This window comes from Lactuca virosa, chromosome 3 (genome assembly GCF_052849685.1).
Source record: "Lactuca virosa cultivar CGN04683 chromosome 3, Lactuca_virosa_CGN04683_v6, whole genome shotgun sequence".
Classification (NCBI taxonomy): domain Eukaryota; kingdom Viridiplantae; phylum Streptophyta; class Magnoliopsida; order Asterales; family Asteraceae; genus Lactuca; species Lactuca virosa.
This window is the reverse complement of record NC_136428.1, coordinates 75903240-75912028: the sequence shown is the minus strand read 5'-3', so window position 1 is coordinate 75912028 and position 8789 is coordinate 75903240. Positions and strand designations below refer to the sequence as shown.

Genomic DNA, 8789 nt, shown 5'->3' with positions numbered 1-8789 from the left:
ATTGTGTGAGGAAGTAAAAGGTGGACGGTGGTGGCTTAGGGTTTTAAAGCATTAAACTAATTTGTCTAAATTAAAGGGATTTGATTTTAATTATTTAGTTACCAAATTTAATTAAGTTAAGATTACAATTTTACCCTTATCCTAGTTTTTGAATTGATTGGTCCACAATCATCTATACATCCACACAATAAATAGTTAGAATACTTGAACCTCTTATATATATATATATATATATAATTTTGTGAGACCGTACGCAATCTAAAAATAATTTTAAAATGCAAAATAAAAAGAAACATTTGAAAATTCTTTTTTAATTATTATTTTTGTCATTTTCTTTACCTAAAAAATATTTCCTTTTTTTTTAAATACGTGAAATATTCTAATAGAATATTAAACTGTAAATATTCCAATGTGATTTTTAAAATATTATAATATTCTATTATTCTAGTAGAGTTTGTCAGATATGTAAAATATTCTAATATTCTACTAGAATATTCTAATACTCTACTAGAATATTTCACAGATATTTAAAAAAAAAACGGTAATTTATTTATTTATTTTTATTATTTTTTATTTTTTTTGGATAAAAAAGTGACAGAAAATAATATTTTAAAATTTTTTTTTCAAAAATTTTCAATTATTTTGCATTTTTAAAATGTTTTTTTATCTAGAAAATGAGTGGCTAGGATTGCATCTCCCTGTCTCACAAAATATAGTGGTCTCACATGAACCTAACCCTATATATATATATATATATATATATATATATATATATATATATATATTTCATATAAGAACAATTATAAAATTGAAAACGCAAGAACAAATCTGGGTAACATATTTTTTTTGCCGCAAAACCCTCCCGCATGTCAGCGCGACGGAAAAACTTAATATTCATACGTGAATGTAAACTACCATCATGGCAACTAACGCAACCACCATTGTGCCACATATATGCATATTTTCAAGTGATTATGAATATATATATATATATATATATATATATATATATATATATATATATATATATATATATATGGATTAAGTGTTACTAATGATAAAAGGACACATGTCAATTTCTTTTTGAATTACAAAAGTTGTCTTTATGATTCAGTTAAAATTACACATCTAATCCGTAAATTAATGGGACCATTAAAGGTTTAAAAAAAATCTTAAACCTAATCAAATCTCCCTTGTCCCACATTCTCTCTTGACAAAACTGCAAAATTGGTCCTCGTGGTTTGCAAAAAACTATGGATGGGGTCCAAAAAATTTACAATTTGCATGAGAAGTCCAAAATCAAAAGTTTCCCATGAATTTTGTCCCAAAATTAGGAAGTTTCTTTAAATTTGGTCCTTGATGGACTTGAAATGATGGTATTGCCTTTTTAGTTTCTTTTTTTTTTTATATATATTTTTTCGTATTTATTTTAATACTTTGTTAATTAAAAATAAAAACAAAAAAAAAATTAGACCACACCCCCCCCCCCACGACCCCTGTCATTCTCTATCTTTCTAACCTAACCCAAATAGCCTTCATCTTTAAGAAACCTAGAACATAAACATGATCGTAAACTTTACCCACCAAGCACATCCTTCTTATGTGAAGCAGTCCCCGAAGTTGTCAAAGTATTAATCTCCTTCGTCCCCTTCAGTAATTCCCAATCAAACAAGTAAACAAGATTCGACAGAGCTAACTCCATCGTCACAACTCCCATCATCATCCCCTAGCACCCTCTCCGATCAGACCCAAACAAAATCATCTCAAAATCCATTTAGAATGTGTTTGATTTTTTGCTCGTCATCATAAATGCATTTGTTTTCTGTTGAACCAAGATGAAAGCTTGAAAGTTAAAATTAACCCAGAGAGAAGAATAGAAAATCGAGGAGGGCCGATTATGGTGGTGGAGGAGCCGATACGATTCAACCTAGTGCTCTTGACATCCTCCGTCAACGCTCCTCTTTTATCCTTGAGGTAATGTGTTTTTCATTTCCAGATTTCGAATTCAAGAACAATCATTAATCATTTGTTAACTTGTTAATATGATCAGTATAGAGAGCACGAAATGGCTAGCAAGAACATTGTAGATTCTTAGGGTTTATTTTGGGGCTAAAATTTCTTTATTCCTACTCTCAGCTGTTACTCATAGTGTCAACTTCATCTCCTCATTCCTCCTTCTCACCAACGATGGCATCTGTTTTGAATTAGTGAAAACAAATTAATATCATCATCAAGATGAGGGAAATGTGTTCCTTTTTCATTAACGATCTGGATGCATGGAAGGATGTTCTTGAATTTCTTCATTATTTTCAAGAATTGCTTATCGAATGGATGTCAATGAGGGTATTTGGTGTTTCTTTGTTGAATCTCTACCTTTTCTTCTGATAAAGAAACGAATATGAATGATGAAGTTCTTTACGGGTTACTTGAATATCTGACCATTTCGATCTCTCATATCTAATCGGAAGAATTGAGCGAAGAAGATGGAGAGAGAGAGAGAGAGAGAGAGAGAGAGAGAGTCAAAGAGAGAAAGATAGTCAGAGAGAGAAGGGGGGGGGGAGATAGAAATGAGGGGTACAATGGATTAATGAGGTGGGGTAGGTGGACCTGTTTTTTTATTATTCTTTTTTATTAAACTAGTAATGTATTAAAAAAACAAATTGTTCTTTCAACATTTTCAGGACCAAAACCATGGAAAATTCTTGATTTTGGACCTTTCATGCAAGTTGAAAACTTTTAGGACCCTATCCACAGTTTTTTGCAATTTTACAGTTTTGTCTTCTCTCCCCAAATTTTTCCCACTCTCCATTATCAATCCACTAATTCGGCTTGCCAAGAAATCATTTTGTTCATCGGCTCTTCTTTTTAAGGAAGATCATGAGTCACCATCGTCCCCAACGGTGGTGGACCCTTGTTTGATTGTAGATAATTCCCGTAATGAGTCTTCAGTTGAACTTCATAATCGTCTTTTTGTTGGAAAGAGTGTCCAATATCATTAACTATTAGTAATATTTCTACTAATAACAAGGTTCTTTTGGGTTGCCCTCAAGACCCAAATTGAGTAGAATAAATAAAGGAGAAATTGGTTTATTTCTTATTTTGGTTAATAATTAATCAGAAACTAATTGGAATATATTTGAGAATTAATTAACAGTTTAATTAATTAAAGGGTTGAATATTCATTAATCAATAGTTGGTTAATCAGAAATGTTCCAAAATCCTTATGAAATTACGGTTGGATAAAAATCACTCCATCCTACATGGGAAAAGCATTGAATTTCGTTCTAGGTATTTCATCCCACATGGGAAGGAGTACAAAACCTAGGAAGGGATCCAAGGCTATAAATAAGGTCTTATAGATTTCATTCTTCCTTGTAACACCCGAATCCTGATATGCATCTTGTTGTGACACCCTGTTTTCCATTTAATTATTTAATAGAAGTATGGGGTTATAAAAATAATTAAGAAAACAGAAATAAGACTTAATTATCGTTTTAATTAATTAAAATGTATTTATAAAATTTATTAGATAATGGTTAATTAATTAATTAATAATAATAATAATAATAAATAAAATAGAAGATATGTATATATATAATTGAAGGTTTAAATTAATTCAAATGCAAGTAGGGGTATGTTTTGATCAAGATATAAAACATTAGGGAACATAAATGTAACTTATAATTAACTAAACAAAAGTAATCACATATTCTTCATTCTTTTTACTCGAAACGAAGGTACAAATTGGGATTCGATCGAAAGTTAAGTTATTTGCAACCATATATACCAATATATATATACACATCATATAAGCACCTTAGGTTTAAAGGGAGCGCCGCAATGGGCTCTCAAGAGCGTGTGTGTCTGTGTGAACTTTTAGACTCTCACTTGTTTTTTTCCGGTGACTGCTTTCCAAAAAGGACCGAGGAGAGGTCTCCGGTGACGACTCAGAAATCATAGAGGAGAAGAAAGAAGGTGGTTCAGATGGTGTGTCTTTGACCCGGTTCCCGTCTCGTTATCTTCTCCGGCAGTAATAAAAGGTGGAGCAGCGAGGAGGTCGATGGTACAATTAGTGAAACTGTGATATGGCATTTTCTGGCGAAGTTGGGTCTGGATCCAAGAGGGTTACTTAATATTTCCGATGAGCTTCAAGGATGAAAGAGTGAGTATTGTTTTATCCGATGGTGAAGTTATTGTGTTCCAATAAGCTCACAAGTTTTTCTGGTGATCATTGTTATTTTGATGGGTCTTAGCTTATGGGTAAATCGGCTTCCATTTCAGGCTAAGAGTTTATGGTGTACGCATACTTTTGACGTGGCAGTGCTCCAAACAAAAGGTGCAAGTTAACCCTCCTGCATATTACTTCAATAAATTCCAAAGTATAGGTGCATAGCATTATCATAATAATATTTAAACAACATATGTGTGAAAGGCCTAGTATGCTCAAGAGTCATATTAAAGTGATATTATTAAATAACATATGATACTAATGGGTCACACTAACAACAACTTGCACTACAACAAAATGAAGCTAATGCAACCCAGCTAAAAGGTTGCAGTAGGCATTTAAAAAGTTGCATAATGCCTAAAGCAACCTTTTACCAAAGGTTGCATTAGACCTAAAACAACTTTTTTCATGGAAAATGCAACCTTTCTGAATTAGTTGCAAATCTTTTTTAGATGCAACTTTTTTTAATGCAACTTTTTTTATGTGAAGACAATTTTTTTTATGCTCATATGCAACTTTTTTACACTTAAATGCAACTTTTTTAACTGTTGTAGTTACGAAAATGCAACTTTTTTTATAATTAATTACAACCTTTATTATGTTTCTACTAAAAAGAATTGCAACCTTTTTCTATGGTATATGCAACTTTTGTTACGTCTTTTATTGCAAAAATATAACCTTGTTTACAGTCAAATGCAATTTCATTTTTGTGACTTTTCTCATGCTTGTGCGACATCATTGTTTTTCTAGTCATGTAGACGCTATAGATGTTTACTACATTGTTACGAATATTCATTACTACAAAAATTACACCATAAAAATAATAATATAAATATGTTTTATAATTTTATGGTCTATTTTGACATGTCTAAATTCAAAATAAAAACAATATCTATTCGCATAGCTTCCACATCATGCATTCAAAGTTTTCTCGTTGGTTGTTAATATCTATTCGCATAGCTTCTAATCCGACATGTTTTTTTCATGGTCTTCTTGATCTCTTTTCGCATTTTAATCAATTGATTTCTTTCGACTTTATTTGCTTTGAATGATTTCATAAGTCCCATCGGAATCATGTATGATAAATCACCACCACCCACTTTTGTTTATCAATTTATTAGTAACTTTTGTAATAAGAATTGCAACCTTTTTAAAAAAGTTGTAATTTTCAATAAAATATGTAACTTAAAAAAAAGTTGCAATTTTTAATAAAATTTGCAACTCTTTAAAAACAAAGTTGCAATTTTCAATAAAATTGGCAACTTTTTTAAACAAAGTTGCATAAAATCTTCTAGTGCAACCTTTTTGCTCGGCAAGACCTTTTTTATGAGCAAGTGCAACTCTTGTGAAAAGGTTGCATCTAAAAGGTTGCATTAGATTCATTTTGTAGTAGTGTTGATACAATTGATTATTTATTAGAAATTGATTTTAATAAATATTCAATAAAACTCTTATAATTAAATTGGAAATTATTTATTTCATGGAAATAATAAATTACATTAGCAAGTAACTTAATATATATCATATGATATGATTTATAAGTCGTACAAACTTTTGGACTAGTTGAATCCTTTTGTCTTTTTCCTAAAAGACAATGTTTATATTTTATAAAAGAGTTTATAAAAATTGACTTTCTTTCTTCTTCTTTATGCAATTTTCGATTCTTTATGTAATTTTTGAGAAATGCATAAAAAGAAGAAGTATATGACTTGTCTAATCATGCTTTAAAGGCATGGGAGACATGCTTATGGCAAGGAGACAAGTTTGTCTAAAGTTGAAGGAACCAATGGTTAATAACTTCACTTTTAGGCACTATAAATATGAGGCTTCCACTCTTGAAGTTTTTACCTCATTCTTTCTTCCAATGGCTAAGAGCTCCATGGGAGGCTCTCCACCTCTTCTTTGCTTCGAGTTATTGAAGATTACTTGCATATCTTTTGCCCTCTTGAAGTTCATATTGGTTATGAACTTCAAGCTTAAGAGTTTAAGAGTTTTTGGACTAGCATCTACATCAAGTTGAGTCATTGTTGGTGTCTCAAAGGTTCCACATTCTTCATCAACTTCCAAGCCTCCCAAAAGGACCCAAAGAACTACAAAGGTTGTTATTTCTTCATCCTTCCTTTGGTTGGTGTTTAATCTTTCTATAATTTGCAAGAAGATCCATGGTGGGTATAAAATGTTTATGTTATTTCAAAATTAAAGTCTTTCGTTGCCCTAATTTTTCTAGTTTATGAAACTATTTTTGAACTAAAACCCAACAATTGGTATCAGAGTCATCTTGCAAGTTTGGTTAGATTTTTTTGATTTTTGTAAATCTTAGTTTTTGGAGAATATGAATAACTTATTTTTGTATAAAAATAAGTTCATACATATTTTCTATGACAACTTTTTTTTGTTATGTTATGTGACAAAAGCTTCATGCATCTTTTGTCATTTAAAGTTGTCTTAGAAAAACAAAAGTTGTTTGATGTGTATATTGATGTATATGATGTGCATAAACTAGCCAATGACCAATGTGTTGTTATGTTGGTTATTTTTGTTATAAAATGGTTGTAATAATTTATTTATTCATATGGTATGTAATAATTAAATATATTAGATTTTCTTGTTTATTTTTGTAAAGTAATAGATTAGTTTTTAGAAATAATTTATTTGTACAAAGATGTAACAATAAATGAAGTTTGAACCACTTTTGAAGAAAAAAAGGAAAATTTTCGAGTTCAACATGTGCTGGGCAGAACATGACACTTTTTGAAAAGTGTCATGAATGCTACACATGTGCCGAAAAGGTGCTGAACAGAAAGATGACACTTTCTGAAAAGTGTCATGAAACTTGCAGTCTTTCCTTTAAAGAAGCTTTTCAAATCTTTTGCAAGTAATGGGTGTTTACTTAAGTGGGAGTTTCTTCAACAACATTACAAATTATTTTTGGACCCCTTAAATGTTCTTTACGAATGGACTTGACATTTTTGTGTTGGCTCACAAAATTGTCATTAGTTGGTTATTTTATGCACATATCTTTTTATGCATGTTTGTGTTGTTTATTTTATGCAATTATTTTGTGTGGTTGATAAATTAGTTTTTCACACGCTAAAATAATTTTGGACAAAATAAACATCACATGGAGTTTGAGTTTTCAAAATTAGACAAAAGATGTAACAAGTTATTATTTTAAAATAAAATCCGGTTTTATAAAATCGTTAATAACGACAAATTTTGAAATACTCAATTATAAGTTTTAAAATGGTGATTTTTATAACTTATACAAACTCCATATATATAATTAATAAAATGAAGTTTTATTAAAGATATAAAAGGTTCAAATGCAGTTAAACTTAATACCGGTTATTAAAATTGAATTGCGTCTAATTATATAATAACTAGCTTTTATATAGAACCTTTAAAAGTAATTTTCTTTAGAAAATTGATACCATGGTTTATTATATGCATGTAATACCCATGATAGCAGATGTTTTTAAACTAGAATTATAAAACATATAAAGACCCATTTTACAAACCTCAAGTATATGTAATCCTTTTGAAAAACACCTGCACATCTCTTGTATGCACTAGTGGGATAAAGGATACCTAACGCTTAGTGTTATCTTTTGATGGCCGGGGTGTATTCGCGATTTCTATAGCTAAGTTATAGGCCGATTACACAAGTTTTTCAAATTGGACGATTTGATCGGAAATCTTTTGTGATAAAGGATACCTAAGCAAGAGAGGTCCGAGGCATAGATGGGATCAAACATGTCTTTATTAGCGATCCCATAAATCTAGGAATTATATAGTGAGATATAATTGATAATCGATATCTACCGGGTTGAATTCAAATGGATGGGATAAAGGATACCTAACCATTTTTTTGTTTTGCAACTTGGATCCTAGACTTTGATAATTAATGTTTTTGGAAACTAAAAGGGTATTAATTATTAAAGATTAAATATTGAAAATACTAAATGAATTTTGTTGAAATTTTGTAGTTAAATAATTCATTCTCATTATCATGAATTGTCATTATCTTTAATGACTTTAATGAAACAATAACATTCAATAGATACAACTTCTATGAATGAGTTCATGTCTTAAGAGACAATCTCGTAAGAGATATGAAATTGTATACACTTAAAGGTCGTAGTCCTAAACCATTTGCTGTAACATCCCGTTTTAAGTAAAGTAATTAGATAATAAATCAGGAACCCCGGGAAGTAATTATTATTATTATTTTATATTATTTGAGCCTAAAAACGAATAATAATTAATAAAGTGTTGGTTTCGGGAAGTCAAATGACAAGATTTGAACTCCAGGGGTTAAAGTGTAATTTTGGGACTCAATTTGTAAAGATTTTCATAAGTCAAGGGGTGTTTGGTAAATATTGGGCTTAAATTGAAAATATTTTTGGAAGCTGGGGACTAAAAGGTAAATTTTGGACCTATATTGGGAATAATTTGTGATGGAGGGGTCAAATGGTAAATTTGGGATTTATATTGAAAGAAAATAAGGAAAGAGGGACTAAGAGTGTCATTATGGACCAAAGTTTGGATATAGCGGGTATAT

General features: G+C 30.3%; 1 long non-coding RNA gene across 1 annotated transcript; it reads left to right on the top strand.

Annotated features, from left to right (window-relative positions):
• The first annotated feature begins 3802 nt into the window (after window positions 1–3802).
• On the top strand, window positions 3803–6795 carry LOC145166009 (uncharacterized). The gene is made up of 2 exons (XR_013740306.1): window positions 3803–4162; window positions 4282–6795. It is a non-coding gene; the product is annotated as an uncharacterized LOC145166009 (long non-coding RNA).
• The last annotated feature ends 1994 nt before the right edge of the window (window positions 6796–8789 follow it).